Source organism: Diplotaxodon limnothrissa, unplaced genomic scaffold, assembly GCF_057381915.1.
Source record: "Diplotaxodon limnothrissa isolate DT_005_m unplaced genomic scaffold, D_limnothrissa_male_GT1.1 unmapped_scaffold_4, whole genome shotgun sequence".
Taxonomy (NCBI): Eukaryota; Metazoa; Chordata; class Actinopteri; order Cichliformes; family Cichlidae; genus Diplotaxodon; species Diplotaxodon limnothrissa.
The window spans coordinates 2822998-2843642 of NW_028188558.1; positions in this window are offsets into that span (position 1 = coordinate 2822998).

Sequence of the window (20645 nt, forward strand, 5' to 3'; positions counted from 1 at the left end):
CTTGAGCTGCAGCTCACAGGTCAAAGCTCAGCTGCTGCACCCAGTTATGAGTTTAAATAAATCATTAATCATGATCTTTTCCCTCTCAGCACTTTCACTTGGCCTTGGAGTGTTTTGACGGAGCTACACTGTATGTTTCAAATGTTGTAAATAAATTGGGAGTTAGGGCTGGGCAATATGGCCTAAAATCCATATCGCGGTATAATTTGAAGCATGTGCGGTAACGATATATATCGCGATATATTCTTTTCTTCTGTATAACGTATTTTCCACACTATAAGGCAGACTTACAATCCTTTAATTTTCTCAAAAATCAAGAGTGTGCCTTATGTATGAATTCTGGTTGTGCTTACTGACCTCGAACCGATTTGGGCGTGCCGAAATCTGTTAAAAATGTTTTAGCACAACTTTGGTAAGCCGCACTGCTTGATGGATCGTCAGAGCATTACGGCTGCCGTGGTGAGGAGCTTCACGGAGTAATCTGGGTCCAAAACTCCGACATCTTCAGGTCCCAAAGTCAAACGAACACTGAGAGTTAAAAACGGTCTAAATTCTTTCATCTTTAATAAAATCATCAGCGTTGCTGCTTTAGCAGATGTAACAATTAAGTTTAACATCCATGAAAACAGAATTTATTAAATTTAACGGAGTTAGAAGTTAACAGGAAGTTAGCGCGCTAGTTTACACCTAAACATTTCATACCATGTTCTGACTGAGATTTTTGAAACTAATTCAAACAGCTCTGCTACCACTTCCAACATAAATGAAGACAGAAAACTAAACAGCAGTGGCGTTTGCAGGGTTACTGAAGTTGGACTACCTGGTATATAATGTTGTGCTGCATGATTGCTAGCGACACAGCTATGTTAGCATAACATTAGCACAGTGAAGCTGGAGGATGAACCCCAACTCTTTTTCCACTCGATAAAAGTTAACGTGAGTGATTCTGGTGGTCAGGGACAAATGCAGTCGCATAGCAGGATGCTGTACACGGGCCAAACTTCAGTCACGAGAACAACTGAGATCATTCATCCACAACACGAGGCTAGTTATTAATATACTGCCACAACATGGGAATAGAGCAGCTGCAGAGAATTCAACATTATTGAATCAATGTCACGGAAGTGGAGGAAGCGCAGTTTTTGGCTTTCCCCACGTTTCAAAAGTGCTTCATCTCTTTGCTGTGACTGTCACCCAGCATAATTGCAGAGGATAATGGTTTTAACCGCTGCGATGCTTTCGACCAAAACAGGTGCAGTTTGATGACATCATCACATGCGCTGTCGCGATAGAGCGGTATAGTCAAAATCTCTATCGTTGACCAAATTTAATCGATTCTGTCGTTTATTGTTTATATCGCCCAGCCCTACTGGGTGTGATTTTGTTGTATTGGTTTGTTTTTTGGTTTTATGTTTCCATGTAGATGAATGAAGACAGATTCACTCTTACCTTTTCAAAATGTCTATAAGGTAGACTAGGTCTATGCTTTTCTGCCTCTTCACAGATAATCCCAGTGATTTTCCCTTGGTCTGAAATTTCACCTGATCTTGTGATATTGAGAGTCATCTGCCTTTGAGGCAGCTAACCAAACAGTGTTCTCTAAACTCTAACTTTAATATACTTTGATATATTTCAGATTTCTGAGCTCTGCTCTGACTCCGTGCCAGTAGCTCCTTAATATGACTTTAGTTTGATCAATAATTAACGTGCAGAAAGTTTCTGTTCCCACTCCACCACGCCGAACAACCCTGAGAACAAATAATATGATGTGGGTGTGTCTGCAGGCTTCCGCACTGTGAGCATTAAACACAATAAAAGACTCACAAGTTCCTGCTCAAAGGTCAGCTGCCTTTAGATCAAATATTAACCTGCAGCAGGATCCAGTCTTCTGCCTGTTGTGGTTGTGACAGCTGCTCGTAGGAGAGTTTGTTTGTAGGAGGTGGAGATGTTCTCAGATCAAGTGCGTAATCGTCTCTTTGTGTAGACGCTAAAAGCTGTGAGCCAAAACTCTCTGCTCTGAAACTCTTCACTCAGTCCTCACGCTGAGAGTTTAGAGGCTGAACTTCTTGTTCCTCCATAACACTTTTCATGAAACAGCAGAAATGAGCTTGTGTTTCTCAGCAGTGCGCACACAGAGAACCGATCCTCTCTGCTCAGTCTGAACAAATCAAAGTGAAACGTCAGTGAAAACACAGCTGCTGATCAAACTGTGTCAGATTAATGCCTCAATGTTTCACTGTGAGGTTAAAAAATACATAAAAACGATTTAAAGAAGTAGGAGGCAGATTTTCACAATAAGAGCACTTTGTTTTTAATTCAGTTAATGTCAAACTGTCATCAACACCTCTGTGTTGTCTCTGAGCAGATTCAGGCATTACTCAAATAATAAAGGCTTTTTTTCACTATTATACTTTTCATTAGTCTCCAGGTTGATGATTATAAACAGAATTATTAAAGTTTTTATCATTTCAGGCTGAAAATCAACATGAATTTGGTTCTAATCAAAGAAGCTCCTTTAATGTGTGTCATTAAAATCCTCACACAGACTTAAAAAGGCGACATTAACATTAAAATAAATGAAAGAAGCTTCAGCTGAGAGCTTCATGCAGTCATCATCAGCAGCTCATAGCAGTCACAGCTCTTTATTACGCAGCTTTGCAGGAATTAAAGTGGCTGAAGTGTCAGAGTTTGTGTGAGAAGCTGCTTCATGGACAGCTGCACACACGTCTTTATTATTTCTTCATAAATCAAACACACAGGTTTGTCTGCAGATGATTTAAAGTGTGTCGTTGTGCAGTTAAAGCTGTTTGTGTGACGCCCTGACCTCCTGTGAATGAAACAGCCAATCAGATCCATCAGAGAGAGAGCAGGAAGTGTTGTGTGTTTGTGACAGAACAAGGAAACAGTGATGATGATGAACATAAAGGTCCTCTGATGTTTCCTGTTACAGTAACGCTTGTTCATCTGTTGCTCTCCTACACTTTCCTATAAATAAAGGAGAAAAAGTCCGTTTAGTTTCATTTCCTACAGCTCAGAGTTACACTTCACATTCCTGCTGTCACATCAAAAAGCTTCACTTTGGTCCAACATCTACATGTTAACATGAAACACAGACAGACTCAGAACATCTGGAACATCTGCACTTTGACCCAAACTGTTATAGCAGGATATTTTCTGCATATTTCTTATGTTGGACCTGTTTGAACTGTAAACGACCTGTAATCATCTGTAAATGGTGTGAGACACACTGAGGCCACCTACAGGGCAGCTGGGGAACAGCAGGGATCTGAAATCATATGAGACGTTAGTGAGTGAGAAGAACAAACGGACTTAAGATGGGTCGAAGTGATCAAAGTTGATCTAAAACAGAAGATAAATCCACTGATTCTTTGTAAAGTTCATCTGCTGCTCACATGAATCCATGAAAGATTTATTTCACTGAATGTTTCTTCAAAGCTCATTTCAACCTGTTGAAGTCATGAATGAAAGTGCAGACTGAGAGTGGATCACATGATGTTTGAGGTGTGTCATGTGACATGTTCAGTATTGTCACACATGTCTAGATTGTCCCTGATATCATAACTGCTCAAACACTGATGATTATATTTGAAGAATTATTCCTGATGGCAGCAAAGTTTGAATGGAGCTCTCTGTCTGTGCTGATTTGTCGCCCTCTGGAGGTCAAAGCACAAACCTACAGGGCAGCTGGGGAACAGCAGGGATCTTAAATCACACGAGATGTTAGTGAGAAGTTAGAACAAACGGACTTAAGATGGCTCGAAGTGATCAAAGTTGGTCTAAAACAGAAGATAAATCCAAAGCAGCATCAGATGAATGTTACCATTTCCAGTTACGGTGCCCTTCATCTAATATGGAAATGTGTTGTTTTTTTTTAGCCGTGTTGTTGTTCTTCCTATTGTGTTTAGGCCAGAGATGCTCTTCAAACAGCTGACAGACATGACCACATTACAAGAACATGGTGTGAGTCCGATTTGATATTCCAGTCAACGCTGAGAGACCTTAACCAGGAAGTCAGAGGTCAGCTGATGCTGCGAGCAGGAAGTGAACCAAGGGAAAGGTCCACTCTACTCAATCTCAAAGAAAATATGCTGGTATTTGTTGATGTTGATGGTACAATAAAAATATATAATATAATAAATAATAAAATATCATGTGATGATGAGATGTGTTGTTGGTGTTTGTATTTTCTGTAAATGTCTTTTTTAATGTAAATGCTTTGTTCCAGACGGACAGGGAATCAGTTGCTGTACGATGACATCATCTTGATGTTGACGAGGAGGGCGAGAAAAACTAGTTTTGTCCTGCAGATGGCGATCTTGCACCGTGTTCAGAGAGCCGACACTTTGATGGTGCTGCTCTACTCAGCTTACTTTAGCCTGGGTTGGACTCTATATGAGCAGCTTCCACTCTGGTTTCACTCTTAAACACACTTGTTTGATTTCACTTGTAAAAGTTGAAGAATAAATATTTTATTACAAAATTATTTGTTGATGCATTTTTTTAGGGTCAAATATCTTGTTTGATTTGAGGAATGAACTGTTAGGGTGGAAAAAGTGAATCAGGTTAAAATAGTGGTGCTTTATATCAGTGAAGATGTATAATGTAATTTAAAATGTTGATGATGGGTTGTAGTGGGCTTGTACTTACAAAACTGCCTCATTTTATTGGAACGATCCACAGTTGCATCCATTCACGGATGACATCTGACATCATTTGACATCTGGTCTGAACACGTTTGTACACAAGATGCCTCAGTTCTGGATGTTTCCACAGACTCCTCTGTGCACCTAAAGGAAAGGTCAAGGGTCAGCAGCACATGTAGTTGGGACAATTCTTCATTTACAAACAACAGTCGCACAAACTACACAATGATTTTCCTCCAATGACGACTTTTCACTTGCAGAAATGGTCCTGTGTGATTTCCAGGCTGTGATATAAAAACTAGTTCCTAATGGCAGCGACTCACTCAGTAAACATGTGTTTCCTTCACCAACCTCACACACAGATCCAATAAGATCAGGAAGTGGGCAGTATAGTACAATATGTGTTATTCTGTGCTGCACTGCCCAAACTAAAGATCTGCTGAAGTGTTGGAAATGATCCAGATGTTTATTTTGGACGATACAGCAGAAGATCAGACATGAAAGTGGAGATAACACAGAAGACCTGCAGCAAAGGTCAGAGGTCAGACTGGGCCCCTGGATTCAACAATGAGCCAATGATCATCAAGCAGTGACTAAAGCAGAGCCCTGACGTTCTGACATTCATCACACAGTCAGAACAAATGTCTGCTGATGACTTCATCTCATGAAACGACTGATAGATGTCAGTTCATTGATCAGCTGAGCTGCTGATCTTCATCGTCACAGAAACATTCAGCTTGTTTCAATCAGTAAATAACTCCCACTACTCCCAGTTTGAACTGTTCCCACTCAAAATGCTGTGAGAACAATGATCATTGTAGAACTCCACAAACATCACGTGTTGTTTTCCACATGTAAGATCAGCAAACACACAGAAACTTCCTGTTGCCACACACGGCCTCTAAAATCTCTTCCACGCTTTCTGTCTGAAGTCCACTCTCTGTGTCGGATCCACAGGAAACAACAAGATCTTATTAACATGGTTTTCAATGTGTCTCCTTCCAAAAAGTCCAACCAATGAACAAATGTGTGTATTTGTGGAGGCCGAACAAAAGCATGACACATTTCTCTGTTTCTATAAACTGGAGTCAAACACAAACATGAAGAGTTTCACTGACAGACTCCAAAATGCCCCCACAGTGGATCAAAGGGAAATCCTACAGTGTGGCCAGAGACTCTTAATGGCTCCAACATCAACACATCCACAATGTTGGATCCAGTTCTGCCTCACAGAGTTACTAAGACACACCCTCTGCCAGCATCACAACAGCTCCACCTGCTTCACCTGCCTCCTCAGCATCTGTACAGCTGAAGAGAAAAGAAAGGCTCCAACAGCTCAAATCTACAAAGGATTCATGAAGTTTCATCCAACAATAACATGTTTGCCTTCCACAATTCTATTATTCATGATCACAAACACAAAGAACTTGTGCAGCCCTGATATCAGCCCTAATATATGAGTGTGTTTGCCCAAAGACTGAAACAGCATCAACATGACAGCTGTAAGAAATCTTCTCTCAGCCTTGTTTGGCAGAAGATCCCTGCAACAAAGATTGTAGCTGAAAGATGACGTGTGTAAAGTTTGCTCTGTGGGAGGGTCGAGGCTGTTTTTAGACCTTTGATAGTTTCCAATCCAGTTCTGACAGACAGGAATAAAAACAACATCATTAAGATCAGATCATGGAGCTGTTTGCTGCCTTGTTTCTATCTTCACATTACAAGACTTTACTACAATAAAGATGCTGACATGTATCTGTAGCAACAACATCATTGAATCTAGAACAACTGGAGCCAAACCAGTGGCTCTGCTGGGATCACTGGTGAGCCAACACTTCCTTGTTGATGCAGATTTCAGGGCTTCCTTTTGCTCCTCCGTTATAACTGTTCTCTCTTCTCAACACATGATGACACAAAGGAATCAGCAGTGACAAAGATGATGCTGAAGAGAAGCACACACTTCACACATATAACAGAGCAGTGCAGTTACACACACCTCTGCTCGACATCAGGCCTCAAACAAAGACACAAAACACTAACTTGACTCTAAACAGAAGAAACGAGCAGCTGTTTCTGTTCTGTGCTTATTTATATTTGACACACATGCTTCTCTTTGTGCAAACACACATCGCACTATAAGGGTAACCTCGCACACAATGATTGGACAGCACAGTGATGATGCTGGGAGATCCTATACGCAGCAACACAGAAACACTGAGAACTTTAAACAATGATGGAAAGTGTTATAAATGACTTGTTGGCCTCTGATCTGTCACAAACAGCTGAAACGTGTCTCTCATGAGTCACATGAAGGTTTTTGACAGAAAGGACAAAAAGTAGCTGCAGTCAGTTTGTGTCATTTTTATATTTATTCATCTGGGAGAAAAATCTGAGGGACATTAAAATGTGTTTTCAACAGAGACAAGAACATGAATATAACAGAACAGGTAAATGAACATGTTTCAAGTAAACAGCTGGACTGATCAGGTCCAAACACAGAGTGATAAACTTGTCAAACAGCTGTCATATCTTTATATAGAAGCTCTTTATAAATGCTGCTCACTGCAGTCTGTTTACTAATAATGTCAAAGTGTTAGAAACACAGAAACATCAGAATGGTCTTTGTTCACAGAAACCTGTCTGGGATCCTTTGTTGTTCTTTTGATGCAGAGTTACATTATAAATATAAAGAGTTATTTCAGAGTCTCATCAGTTTTCCTGCATGTCTTTATTTAACACATCAGCAGGGCTGAAGCTCTCATGTTAAACACACACTGATCTATGGACACGTTCATGTGTTTCTAACAGAACCAGGCTGTTATCAGCCTGCACTAACATTATGTCACACACACTGAATGTAACAGTGACAGTTTACATCATCACACAATCAGCTGTGATTGTTTCACTGTCATCAAACGAGTCAACAGGAAGTAGAATCAATAGAAACCAATCATTTACTGACAGCATGTCTGATGGAAATAAGTGCAGATTATGTATGAAGTCTAACTGCACACAGTAACTGTGTTACAATAAGGACTTAACAGCGCCCTCTGCTGGAGTGTTTCAGTACTGCGTTAACTAGAATACACCACCTCCTCCTCACACCACCTGCTACAGCTCTACTCTTCTATGACTACAGTCATCCACAGCACTGATGTGAGGTCACATGGTTCATATGTAAGGAGCACAGCTGACCTCAGGTCAGTTTAATGACTGTGAGCAGCAGCTGTGTTATTGTCACTGTGACAGGGAGACACTCTCAGACACAGCGCTCATGTCAGCTTGTTCTCATGCAGGAGGATCAGGAGCTCCATGTTTGTCTTTCTGTTTGAATCATGATGTGTTTGTGCCATCAGAGTCTGTCATGAGTACTCAGGGTTTCACAGCAGCTCTTCTGGATGCTGACGAGGACTCCAACCTCATGTTTCACCTCTCTGAGCTTCTGATGTCTGTGAACACTCGTGTTTCTTCTCTGGGCTCATCTGGACAAAAACACCTTTCTGTGTTTGGCTGCAGCCTCATTCTGACTGACAGGAAGTGTGTTATCCATGAGCTGCACTTCTGTGAGGAAGTTTCCTGCTGTGTTTCCTGTCTGTGGACAAACACGAGTGTTCCAGCTGAGGACTTGGTTCCTTCCACCTGTCCATACAGGACATCACGCTGTCTGCAGCTCTGTAAATGCAGCTCCAGGTCCTTCCACGTGCTGCTCTGTATTTGTGCAGTTTGTAGTGTGTCCTGGGAAACGTAGCACACATGGTGTTCTTCTGCTGTTTCCTCCTTTCACTGAGTGTGAAACACTGACGCTGTGCTGTTGTTCACAGAGGGGAGCTGATTCTAGCTGCAGCTGGACTCTGTCATCTAACTGAATGTGTTGGTGCTGATCACGGGGCTCTGAGGGGGGAGCAGCAGGAGGACTCTGGATGCTGACGTCAGTGTATCTGTGGAAGCTCCCACAGCGTGTCTGTCATTCAATATTGTGCTGTATATTGTATCTATGCAAAGATGAACAGACTGTGTGTTCACTGGTCTCTGTGCTGCAGCTCTGATGTCATCATCACTCCCTCCTCCACCCTCAGCAGTCCCAGCATGCTGCTGTGGTGCACCCCACCCTCACTCTACACCTGAGCCACAGACCACACCCTCCACCTCAATATACACCACAGTTTTCTCTGCTGTGGAAATGAGATCAGGAGGAAATCATCATTATTATTATTTAATAAACGCTCACATTAATGTGGGCTTATTTGTTTCATATTAGAAACATTAGTTGAGTGTTTTTAGTAGAAAATGGTCAAAGTCCCTCTTTTTGCTCCTCCCCTCACCTGTGGATGGGCGGTGCTGTTACCGTGGTGACAGCTTGGATGTGTTTCAGTCCTGCCTGGTTATCACTGCAGGAATCTTTCACATTTATTACAGGTAATAACGCTGATTTTTCTGTGTATTATGAACCAAATGTATCCTGATACTCACAGAGATGGATGAGCAGAGGTTTTTTTTGCAGTTTATGTAGTTACTATGGACTTAATGCACACATATTATTAAAATTAGGGCTATAACAGTTGTATTGATGTATAGCAACTTGAAATGCTCCCACAAATGGCTCCACAGCATGTAAAAATATAACAAAAGCTCTGGCGGACTTGGTTCTGTGGTCAGTCTTAAAGGGTGAAGTTAAACTCTGTAATCTTCACTGTGTCACAGAGTTCAGTGAGTCCCGTTATTCACAGTATCAATCAGATCATCAGAGAACAGCTGATCAGCAATCAGTGGTGCCAACAGCGCCTCCTGTGGTGAGAGGATGCAATAATGCAATGTAGCATTTTTCCACTCAACACTTGCAGTCATGGAAACTGTCTGTTGGATCTGTGTGACGTTGCTTTCTTGGTTAGAGTTCCTCACAAATGTCCAGATGATTCTTCTAATGAGGCGTCGACCATGTTTGCAGCTCTTTGGAAGAAAACGTCGCCCTTTGCCATCCTTACTTTTCTTTGACTTCTTCAAATGCAGCTGAACTCCAGCTGGTATTTTCTTGGACTTTGCAGCTGTTTCTGGTCATCAGTTCATTCCTGCAAACCTCTGAAGCTGAACAACAATGATGCTGCATTGCTGGCTGATCCCAAAAGGTTGATTCTGTTCATCTGGACGTTTTCAGAAACGTTTGCTCACTGATCAGGTGACTTCTTCAGTCTCAGCTGACTGCAGCTTTACAAGCTTACAAACAGCACATTTGCACAATGACTGAAAGCAGCAGCACCTGATATATATGATACTAATATAATACATATACATATATAATCCATACTAATGATGAAGGAACTGAGCTCACAGTCCATTGTTCATTCAGTGAACTACTCAGTTTATTTTGGGCCTCAGAAATGCTCACTCTGTTTGTACATCACTGTCAGCAATAGACTCATTCTGCTGTGTGGACAGGAACACATGTGACATCACTTCCTGTTTGTTTGTGACTGAAGAAGTTTACAAGGAATCATTTAGAAGAGTTTCAAACATCAACTGATTGAATCCATGAATCTGAAAACGTGTTTGTGAGTGAAAGAGACAGACATGTACAGACTGAACTATCTGTTCAACAGTCAGAGTGTTTCTGTAACAGGAGACACTCTTTACACTCCACTCAGCTAGGGCTGCCACAAACGATTATTTTGATAGTCGACTAGTCACCGATTATTTTTGCGATTAGTCGACTAATCAGATCATCATCCATTGGAGTAAAACGTACAGCTTATTGCACCAGCAGCATCTGCTCTTATATAACTATCATTAGCTTACAGCTTTAAGTGTTTAAGGTCTGTGCTAACTAAAAATAAAGAATAATGAAATTTGCAGATTGTTTCGGTGAAGTTTAATAAACTCCTTGCTATCTAAACTATAACAGGACACCGGAGTAAATTCTCAGCATCTCACACTTCTGATAATCAGCTGTCTGCTTGAAGTTTATTCAGCTGTGTAAAAACTTTAATCTCAGCCGATTTACTCAGGAACAAATAAAATACTAAAAAAAGCCAAACAATAATATTTTTAAGTGATCTAAGTGACTCATATATCATGTTTAACCTGAGTAGTGAAAGACGGCGGTGGGCTTGAAAACGATCTGCTGGGAGTCCGGTGTTCTCACGGCGCTAGTGAGCCTAGCCACCGGCTCGCTATCGAGCTAGTGGGTAACAGACGTCTCCGAAAACGTCGGAGCGCTTTTGAAAATATGCGGTGTCCTGATAAACTGAGCAGATATTTGAGGTTTACACAGCTACATTCTCGCCTGAAAATATGTTAAACGTTTATTTTGTGACCCAGAAAGAATAATAAGAGTAATATTAAAACTAACTAGCTGCCGCCATTGTTGGAAACTGAGCTGGGCCGCGCTATGAATTCTGGGACACAGCTTCTTCTTCTTCGGGGTTTAACGGCAGCTGGCATCCTGTACATGCAGTGCTGCCATCTTCTGTTTCAGTCCGTTATTACACTCTTAAATCCTGCTACTTATTCCTGCGTCTTTTGGGATCTTACAAAGCTTCAAACGACGCGTCGACTATTAAATCAGTCGTCGACGATTTTGATAGTCGATGTAATCGTGACTAGTCGACTAATCGTGGCAGCCCTAAACTCAGCACAGGGACACTGAGCCACCAGGAGACCAGAGTCTAAACCCAGGATAAAGAGTTTGAGTGAATGTGGTGTTGAAGGTGTGGAGGTGGATCAGAGTGTCAGAGGAGACTCTGTAGAAGGACAGAGTGCCAGCAGGACAGTCCACATACACTGCTGCTCTGTTAGAGACAGAGGAGGAGGAGGAGGAGGAGATGGATGTGTAGATGTTATTGTGCCAGACAGACTGAGGACCATCATTATAGCAGCTCAGACTCCAGGACTGATCATTGAATCCAAACACACAGTCATCACTGTCTCCTTTCCTTCTGATGCTTCTGTAACTCACTGATATAAAAACGTCTCCTCTCCACTCGACCTCCCAGTAACAGCGACCAGTCAGACCATTTCTACACAGCAGCTGATAAACATCAAATCTGTCTGGATGATCAGGATATGACTGAACCTCCTCCACATGTGTCACCTTCCTGTTGTTGTCAGACAGTTGGAGCTTTGTGTTCACTGTGTTTGTGTCGATTGTGAGTTGACAGGAATCTGATGGAGAGAACAAACACAATCCAGCTGCAGTTATTGATCCATCATCTGTTCATTGATTGACACTTTGATGATGACTCCTGACATGATGAAGATGGTTGAATGTGTGCTGCTTTGTTTTCATGAATCCCATTAAAAACACACTTACACTTCCTCAGACCTGGTCTCAACCATCGGACTCCAGCAGGCTCCACCCTGAAAGGAGGAGGGGGGTCAGAGCAGCACAGTCAGCATGCACACATGGACATTACATGGCTCTCACACACACACTGTTACACACTGAGCTCAAAGCTCGGCTCCACTGTTTTATTCAAAGAAATCTACATTTATTTATCAGCACATTTAAAAACAGCTTGAGCCAAAGTGCTGCACAGAGTAGAGAGAAAATAGGAAACATACACAGTAATGACTATAAAGACTGGTCAGGATTGAAAGCTACAGAGTACAAATGTGTTTCCAACCGGCTTTTAAAAATGTCCAGTGTTGGTGACGACCTGATGTGAAGGGCGACTGTTCCAGAGTTTGGCTGCAGCCATCGATAAAGCTCACCTCTGTTTTTACGTCTAGTTCTGGTCAGAAGCTGCTTATCTGCAGACCTAATATAATTTTCAGCATAAATATAATTTAATTCGGAGGTTTAAACAGGGTGTGTCTTTCAGAAAGACTAAGGTGCATTCTTTTACTAAGCTCTTAGTAGGGGTTCTTGATGAAAACATTTATTCAGCCTCTGGTCGGGTAAAAGGTCAGAAGGGCAACGGGTGAATTGATTGGGAGACCATTTGAGGACGACACATGCTTGGAGTAATGTAGGATTAGCTCATTAGGATCAAACACAATTTTAAGTAGGTAATACTGTTACCATCATCATGTCTGGTTTATTGAGTGGGTTGAGAACTGATACATGGATGACTGAATTAGTATTGTTTTGGGGAACGTGATAGCAGGAGCAAATAGGATCCTGCAGCCAGAGTCGAAATGACTGAAATTCAATGAGGGAAGCTAGGAGAGTGTTGTTTTGTTTTATTTTGGGGTTTCTGAAGTATGGGGAAGGTTTTACCCTGGCACCAAGTTTTGGAGTTGGTATTTTTCACCTATAAGAGAAAGAATATTCACTGACAAGTCCGAAGACCCAGGCTTCTTTTTATTTACTTTTGATTTTTGATTTATATTTTGAACAGTGCACTGATTTTTGTTTCTGAATCTTTTCTTTAAGCAGATCTGCACATCGGAAATTACAAGCATTACACGTCGGCGAGAAAATTGTTGTGAGTTTCTCCGCATTGAAATGGGTTCTGGAGGAAACACTTATGGGGACAATTAGAAACGAGAGTCCCTGTCTAAAAAAGGATTCAGCGAGGTAATCCGATCTCAAGTTCTTGTTTTTCTTTTTGAAATGACGTCATTTTGCTGAGGGCGGAAATCTAAATGCGGCGAGGGTTTCCTCTATCAGCAAAGAAAGAAAGAATGGATGAATGAATGAATGGATGAAAGACTGGAAATAAAACAAACGGACTGACTGGTACAGGATGACAAGACTTGACTACGACTTAAGGTTAACCTCCACCTAGATAGAACAAGAGGGTGGATGAATTTATGTGTGTTTCTTTTTACAGGAGTAGAAGGATGACAAAATATTCGAGGATGAGTGAACTTTTAAATGCCATTTTTGTGTCGTGTGTTGCTTACAGAGGTAACTGCACAGCGTTAACATTTATATATTTTTCTTTACAGCGTTACAGTTCTTAATGTTTTCCTCTGACAGGAAATCTTTTTATAGCACCTCTGGAATGTGGATGCCTGCCTGACTGTGGTCAGTGTGCTGCTAATGTTTGCTTTGCTTTGGTAAGAATGCGGGCAGTAGAAAACAGACAAGTGACATGAAAACAAAGAATAATAATAAAACAAGTAACAATAACAAATAACTGATTTGGGGACAGTTTGACCTAGAGCTCACTAACTGGCCATTAGGGGGCTCTGAGTGATAAACAAGTGGAGTAACATTGCCCAAGTGTGAATAAAACAAATTGTGGCAATAATAGTGATTTAATGATCGGAGAAAACCTGAACATGAGACTTGTCTGTTTTGCTGAATCTTTTATTACTCTTATGATTTACAGGGGGTTGTAAATGAGCTGCTTGATTTAACGGATTTGCTTTTTAGGTAAATTGTGAGTTGGAGGAGCTTAACATGTTACACAGGGTTACAGCTTGGCGGGAGAGTGTTTTGGAGAGGATGTGTAATGTTCTTGTGCAGTTTCCAGTGGGGAGATTGCAAATACAACTAGAACTATTAATTGTGACTAATCAAAACTAACCTGAAACTGAGGAGGTTTTAGATAAGGAAGAATTAAAACGGATATGAAATGCATCTGGTCTTTAATTGCAGGTGTAACCATGAAGATTTTTGGTACAGATTGCAGGTTGTTTCTCATTATTGAAGTGTGCTCATAAAGGCAAAAAGCTATATAAGAGGTCTATGATTTCGTTTGTGTTTTAATAATTTAGGTATGGCAAAATTAAAGGTTTTTTGACAATTTAGAGAACCAGTGAGGAGCATAACTAGATGATCACAAACTTGAGTACTACATTTAAATGGAAGTTGGAATTAAGAATGCCCAATTTGTTTGAGGTTTGTTTGCTTTTATACACAAATTGCAAAGGTGCTTATAACGAGCTGGCACTTAGTCTATGAAGGTCAGTAGATAACAACATTAGCGTATTAGGGGTAGGAAGAGAGGTGTGTTGGCTTTCTGTCTCTTGCAGAGGAGGGAACAGACACCAGACGAGGTCACAGATAGGTGAGGATCCTTCGCAGCAGAGATAGACACAGTGACGGCCGAGACACCACTTGGGTCCAAGGCTCATGGCGTTTGGGCTCCGGGTAGTCCCCTCAAAAGGATGGGTCCCATTAACACAGCAATAACCATGAAGGGGTGGCGGAAATCCAGGAATACCAGACCAACGAGGTTCGAGAGGCTCTGGGGCAAAAAGGGGGACACGTTCCGGTTTCTTTTTCTGGAGGATACACAGATCGTTGTTCGAAATCGGGGCAGAATAATCCCCTGATCTGTGCCACGACTGAAGGGTTGTTTAACCCCTGAGGTTGAAGAATGAAGAGGAGCGTCGCGCCAAGCAGCATTTGATTAATTCATTCCAGGCTCTAGTCTGAAGGAATTGATAGTTTAAAGGAATCGTAATTGTTTTGTACGTTAGTTGCATATTTTATACTCATAATTTGATACTCTTATCACAAAGTTTAGAGTAAAAGTAAAAGAGCCGGGGAACAGGGATCATGAAACTGTGGGAAAATTTAGAAACTAACGAGGATGTTGGGGTTGATAAGTGCTGTAACGTATTGGTTGAAGTTGTGCTGGCATAGCCAGCACAAAAGGGGGAGTTATTGAGGAAAACATCCTATTTTACTGTCACTATATATCAGTCATAAGGCACTGTTATTATTTCATTATTACTTCATTAGTCCGCATCAGCTTATCATCAATATTATCATGTATCACTTATCATTTAGTAAATCTGCTACAAGGGCATTCTAGATACAATACTCTATCAGTTAGTAAAGCACCAGTTTAGCTGGGGGTCCAGTCAGGCCGCAGTAAAAGTCATATGAGGACACCCAACTTTGGTTGGCCTGAACTCACAATATCACAAAACTACACACTCCCCACACCCATTCCATTGGAATGTTGTTAGAGCTGAGCCCGACTAAAGACAACCCCATATTTGGTTCTGGACAACAATTGAATACACTTATACAGAGTACACACATTTAAGTCCACACTACACGCACCTACATAGTCATGTAGGACACGCACACACTCATGGAGAACTGTGAGGTCGGCTCAGGACATGCTCTCTGTTTGACATACACACACACAATAGACACGAATAGAGATACACACCACACACACACGGTTTTCTCCGAGTGCTGGACTGAGTGGAAACATCTGGAGGCCATATAAGGGGAAACTTCCTGAGTTCTGGGAATTGACTGATACTTATCATGTGACTTGATGTCATCAGAATCAGAATCAGAATCAGAATGGGTTTATTGCCAGATGTTGAGGTTTACAACATTAGGAAATTGCTGCGGTGCTTCAGTGCAAACAATAAGAATTAAAGTGCTATGTAGAAAGAAAGATATGTGCATGAGATATACATGAGATATATACATGAGAATAAGAATTATGAGTGCTACGTAGAAAGATATATACATGAGTGCAGGTGGTGATCAGTGCCAGACATGAAATGATGCAGTGACACAGCGTAGGGTCATGTGTTAGTGGCGGGGACAGTCATGTGGTTATTGTTCATGTGTCCAACAGCAGAGGGGAAGAAACTGTTCTTGTGGCGAGAGGTTCTGGTGCGAATGGACTGGAGCCTCCTGCCTGAGGGGAGCAGGTCAAACAGACTGTGTCCATCATTGCAATAAAACCCTTGTGAAGAAACTGTTCGGAGGGAGATCAGCGCTTAGAGCCTTGTACTGCTCATCTTCCCCATATGTACATATGTATAATAAAAATCACTATTCTGACATCTACTGAGACCATGCAGTCGTAGTCTCTTCCTCAAAATCCGAACCATGACACTCCACTTGGATTATTTTGTTAAAGAGAGATAAGATGGAGCCAATCCATTCACAGATTTAAAGACAACCAGATCTGGAAGTGGATTCTACCACGTACTGGTAACCAGTGGAAAAAGCTGGTGATGGGTCGTCTAGCACAGACCCACCGCTGGAAGCAGACAATTGATGAGGGAGAGAACTGTGACAGCGCCGTTCCTTCACTTGACCTCAGTCGCTCTCGTCTGCTCCCTCGTAACACTGCTCTTTATTGAGCTTACATGAATATGCACAAGTTCATTATGACGTCTTACACAGGTATGAACAAAGAGTACCAGTCTGTGCATAGTGTGTGCGTGTGTGCGTGTGTGTGTGTGTGTGTGTGTGTTCCAGATGTGACCCTGTGACCCCCAAAGCTGGTGCTAAGAGTCCAGCGGTCCCCCTAACAAAGGGCTCTTATACTTAACCAGACAGAGTAGGTGTCCTCCTACACCAGGGGTCTCAAACTCGTGGCCCGCGGGCCAATTGTGGCCCGCAGGACGATAGTTTTTGGCCCCACCTTAATATGAAAATGTAATGTTAGTTTGATAATGTATGACACTTTACAGTGTTGTGGGCGGAGCTGAATTAACCCACCAATCATGGTGGGATATGTATCTCAGGGGACACCAGCCGGGCTTGATGCAAGCAGGGAAACATTTCTCAATGAGTCAAAGTTCCAGCAGCGTTGCCCTGGAGTGTTTCTTTCTTTCCTGTGCCTGGCTGGCTTCCTCCTTTCTATTGGGCAAACGCCGACATTCGCCCCAGCGCGCTGCGTTCACAACACTTCAAAAAAAGTTGTTTTTTTAAGTTGCTGCCCAGCGGGACATTATACGTATATAGATTTATACACACGTCAGTGGGATTTAAAGTTATTTTTCCACAGAGAGAGATCTCATATTAACTCTCACAGTGATGCGTAGGCGGCGGGATAAAAGAAAAGTCATGAACTCAATGCAGCCCAATTTAGTCTGCAGTCACATAGCGACACCTGTTCATCGGCAACAACAGTCCCCGGTAACCAGGACTAATTATAGGGTCGCACCGTAATTTGTGGCTCGATGTTTTTATTTGCATCACTGCGTTTGCATTGCAGCAAACATGAACATTACATATATTTCAATATAATGTAAAAGCAGTCAAAACAACTAACATCAGAAACAGCTGATGTTATTTGTTATATGTCACGGTGTCATTTCCGCTTCTTTCTCCTGTAACAACAGCCCGGCGCCGTGAGCAGTCGCCTTTTTTGCGCTCGCTCTCCCTGCACTTTCTACCATCTGCAAACGCCACGGTGTTCGTGTCGTCATGAAAGACATGAACATCGAGCGTAAAAACAAAGGAGACTGCTACCGGCTTTTTATCTGCCGATCGCCGTGCTACGGTTGCAAGAAAAAGAAGCAGAAATGACGTTCTCTACGCGTTGAGACTCACAGTAATTCCAATGCATGGCCAGACCACCGCTCAGCAGATATTTACAAGCTGTGTGATGCCATTGAGAATGTTGGTTTGCCATGGAAGAGGTTTGTTGGAATAACAACAGATGGAGCGCCATCAATGACAGGGAGGAAACATGGACTGGTGGCACAAAACAAACTGGAAGAGGAAGGCGTGGAGGAGGCCATTGCTCTGCACTGCATCATCCATCAGCAGGTCCTTTGCAGCAAATGCCTGAAGTTTGACAATGTGATGTCTATTGTTGTGAAATGCATCAACCAAATCAGATCCAGGGGCTTAAAACACCGAAGGTTCTGTGCTTTTTTAGAGGAAATGGAGTCAGAATATGGGGATGTGCTCGACTTCACTGAGGTACGTTGGCTCAGCAGGGGAAATGTATTAAAGAGACGTTTTGAGTTGAGAGCAGAAGTGAAGCCTTCATGGAGAAGGATGGAGTTAGTGTTCCTGTGCTAACTGATCCCAAATGGCTCATGGACTCAGCTTTTCTTGTTGATATGACACATGAGCTTAATGTACTGAACAAGACGTTACAAGGCCAGGGGCAACTTGTCAGTGTCACTATGACAACGTGAGAGCATTCTCCACAAAACTGGCGCTCTGGAAAGCTCAGCTCTCTCAGACAAACCTTTGCCATTTCCCAGCATGCAAAGCACTCGTGGATGCAGGCACACCATTCAGTGCTGACGAGTATGTTGATGTCATTTTGAGGCTACAGGAGGAATTTGATCACAGATTTGCTGACTTCAAGACACACAGAGCCACCTTTCACATTTTTGCGGACCCCTTCTCCTTTGATGTGCAAGATGCCCCTTCTGTGCTTCAAATGGAGCTCATTGAGCTGCAGTGCAACTCTGAACTCAAAGCAAAGTTCAGGGAGGTGAGTGGAAAAGCAGACAAGCTTGGACAATTTTTGAGAGAATTGAGCCCTAGTTTCCCTCGGCTTTCCCGAATGTTCAAGCGGACCATGTGCCTTTTTGGTAGCACATACTTGTGCCAAAAGCTCTTCTCCACTTTGAACTTCAATAAGTCCAAGTACAGGTCCAGACTTACGGATGATCATCTTCAAGACATACTGAGGGTCGCAACTGCTTCCTCCCTCAGGCCAAATCTGGCTCGGCTATGCGAGAGGAAATGCTGCCAGGTCTCTAGCAGCAAGGAGTAGGCAAGAGAAGCCATGTTCAGAAGAACAGTTCATTTTCTACAGTGTTCCATTCATGTTCAGAAGAAGGTTATAGAACTGTTAATACAGACATTTCAATCTAAACACAGCAGATATAGAAGACTGAAAGAAACACAAGTTCACTGACTAAAAATATCTTATTATTATTTTATTTATGTATTACAGATTGATTTTTTTTCTTATTAATTCTTAATTTGTTTATTTATTTTTCATATTTTGTGTTAAAAAATAAAAATAAAGAGATTTGAGAAGATTGGAATTTTTTAACCATGCCTTTCTTGTGGAAAACCTAATGCGGCCCAGCCTCACCCAGACTCTGCCTGCAGCGGCCCCCAGCTAAATTGAGTTTGAGACCCCTGTCCTACACCATAAATCAGTACGAGAGGGTACGACCTCTCTCATGACCCCAAGTGGTGTGTGCATGCCAGAGCACTCTGGAAGGCACACAGAGTCTTTACAGCAGGGGTGCCCAATCCCGGTCCTCGAGAGCTACTATCCTGCAGCTTTTAGATGCATCCCTACTCCAACACAGCTGAATCAAATGGTTTGATCTCTTCAGAATGCCATCATGTTTGGCAAAGGCCTGATAACAAGCCATTCATTTGATTCAGGTGTGTGGGAACAAGGATGCATCTAAAAGCTGCAGGACGGTAGCTCTCGAGGACCGGGATTGGGCACCCCTGCTTTACAGACTACTGAGGATCAAACCTCTATCATCATGCAATCAATTATACAACTCTAAGCATATATGAGTAAATATTTCTAAGCATAAATGACAATCAACAATATAAACCTTACAGCTGGTTTTAATAACAGAATTTATTTGTTTCTCAAATGAGAAAGAGCTATCGAGAAACACTCCTAAATCTTTAGTTCTTAACTTTTCCAGTGGGCCAAGGTCAACATTATCTGCTAATGCTAAATAGGCTGCCGTTATTAACTAATGCTAATTTGACATGAATTAGCATTATGCACTAATGTTAACACTTACTTTTTAACAATATGAGTAGCTAATGCTAACCCAATTTCCCTAAACTTTATAACAATGTGAACGGCTAATGCTAACACTCTTTTCCCTAGCATTACAACATCTGAGCTGCTAATGCTGAGTAGGTCGCCATTAGCACCTACGTCTAATTTAAAGCAAATACGCATTAGAACCTAATGCTCATATCGTTTTCCTTTGCTTTATAACAATGTGAGCAGCTACTGCTAAATAGCATTAGCTAATAACAGCAGTCTAATTTAATGCAAGTTAGCATCATTTGCATTATAACGATGTGAGGAGTTAATGCTAAGTATGCTGCCATTAGCGGCTAATTCTAATTAGGGGTGAATAATTATCTGATCGTTCAGTCTGACATCATTAGCCGTGTCTGGGCCTAAACTCTGCTGCAGGTCCATATATCAAATGATCACTGTGGCATTACTGAGAGTTAAAACACTGTCTTAAGTCTTTCATCTTTAATAAAATTATCAGCGTTCTGCTCTACCATATGGAACGCCAGGACTGCCATAATTAATTAATTACACCATTAAATAATTAATTAAATGTGGCAATAATTAATTAAAA